The 2,136-nt window shown below is 36.5% G+C and overlaps 1 protein-coding gene across 1 annotated transcript in view; it reads left to right on the top strand.

Moving 5' to 3' along the window:
• RAB4A (RAB4A, member RAS oncogene family) overlaps positions 1 to 1,219 on the top strand; it is a 5,085-nt gene extending 3,866 nt beyond the window's left edge. The window contains exon 4 of the mRNA XM_010078364.1: positions 806 to 1,219. The gene's annotated coding sequence lies outside the window, so the exon portion shown is untranslated. The remainder of the gene's footprint in view (positions 1 to 805) is intronic.
• The last annotated feature ends 917 nt before the right edge of the window (positions 1,220 to 2,136 follow it).

Here is a 2,136-nt window from a genome sequence, read left to right as displayed (position 1 = left end):
CCCACCTAAAAACAACTTGAAGTTGTTCTGATTCCTGTATGCTATGAGCAGAAATGTAAACAAGGGAATAGTAGTAGCTTAAGTGCTGTTGTCATCTGAAGTAGCTCCTCTGGGGTTGTTGCAGCCTATGGAAGGGATGTGCAGTCGTCTAAATGTCTTCCAAAGACATTCTTCAGAGGAAGTAAATAACAGATTTTTTACTTTAGCAGTGGTAGCGGAAGAGACATAGAGGTCACATAACGTATTCCTAAGAACAGCTTAGTCTTTTTTATAAACAGTTGTCCTTAAGACATCTCTCAGTATTCATGGATTTTATTGAACTCCGTGCAGCATGTAAGTGGCTTTTAGGACAGTCCTTTCTCTCTATGTATTTAATTATTTTGATATAATTAATCCTTATTTCTCTAATACGAGGACAGTGGTATCAAACTAAACAAGTACTGCAGGAATAGTTACTGTATGATTTTTACTGTATTAATTTGTCAGTTTGAGCAGTGCACACCAGAAGAACCTTTTAAGAACATTAAATAAGGCAGCATACAATTCTGCATTCTCATATTTCTGTATTTTGGGTGCTTAGCTCTCAATTAAAGATCAGAATTTTAAATAATGGATGGGAATCCTTGAATTGCTTTCCTCCCTTGTTTTCCTCCTATAAAATATCATCCTTCAGCCAAGAGACTGCTGGAAAAGGGCATTAATGTAGTTCAGCTTTGGTATGAATATTTATTGATCTTATTTCAGGAATTGAGTTTTTGGTTTGATCAGATGTAGGTAGTTGATGGAGTTCTTGTGTATTTTACAGCTGTCCTTGTAAATGGTGTTTGAAGAAACAGAAAAGCTTGAAGGCTATGCAGTTTTCAAACACATCTCTCCACTATCTACAAACAGAGCAGACCACTGCTGACAGAAAGGTGTACCGTGTGGTGTGCGGCAGGAATGTTTGCGTGACACAAGTCTGCAAAGTGCACTTGATAAGTCGGTGGACAATAGTAAGACTCATGCCTGTATGTAAACACTTTCCACTACCTATTTTTGTTCTTTCACCTCTAGTTTAAAGCATTGGTAGATACTGTAAATAATGTAACAGTACATTTACAAAGCATGGTATACTTATATATGCTGATAGACTGTTGCACTACAAGCAGTTTAATATTTTATTTTTTTATCATATTAACAAATTTAACTGAGGTGGGCTTTGTCATGTTCATTTGTTGCACAATAGTTTGTGATCTGAATCATAAAACCACTGGCACTGGCAGTGAGGGGTTGTTTTATTTTTTTCTTCCTTAGTTTGCCATGATCTGACAAGCTGTTGACATGACTGATTTTCAACATATGGTTAGGACCTATGCTTATGTTTACTAATACATCAAGTTGGAAAAGTAATTTTTATTGATGTCCACATATCCTATTTTATCACAGTTCTTAAATAACTTTTGAAGCTCTTTTATCAAACTTCAAAAGTTTAGAAAAAATACTTTTAAGTCTCTTAAATGGCTGTTGACTGACTTGGATTTTTTTTCTTGGTCCTGCTGTTTTGTGTAGCACTGGCATTGTGAAGGTGGAACGTGTATGTGAACAGAACTGTGCATCTTCTGGTGTGTTATGTCTAGAGCAGGCATGGGCTTATGGAGAATTATCACAGTAGGACTTCCCCTAACCTCTTATCACAAACAGAGCAATTGGCTGTAGAAATACGATCTCTGTTGAAGAATACCTGGCGAGGTACAAACTGAACCCAAATGGGTGGTTCTGAAGTATCCTGAATGTATGAAATTTAAAATACTAATTTCTTTTTCTTAAACATTCATAAAGTACAATTAAGAACTTGAATTTTAAAATTAGACTTTAAAATTAGGAACTTGCAGTCTGTCTTGCTGGAGCTCTGCTTTTGAACTTCATGTGAGTGCACTGTATGTAATGCTGTCCACACTGCCCCCAGGAGACTCATGTGATGGAAGAAAAAAAAAAACAAAACACCAAGCATAGTGCTTATGTAGTTCTTTCTTCCTGTGAAACTCATCAAGGGTAATTTCAGCCTTGGTACTGTTGTGTTGTTTTTTTCCCCATGTTAAAACACACAGTTCAGACTTTCATTCCTGCCTTCTTTTTGTGGTGGGGAAGAGGCATGAA

The sequence above is a fragment of the Pterocles gutturalis genome, unplaced genomic scaffold, assembly GCF_000699245.1.
Source record: "Pterocles gutturalis isolate BGI_N339 unplaced genomic scaffold, ASM69924v1 scaffold50038, whole genome shotgun sequence".
Lineage (NCBI taxonomy): Eukaryota > Metazoa > Chordata > Aves > Pterocliformes > Pteroclidae > Pterocles > Pterocles gutturalis.
The sequence above is the reverse complement of the archived record's forward strand: the minus strand, read 5'-3'. Positions and strand labels throughout refer to the sequence as shown.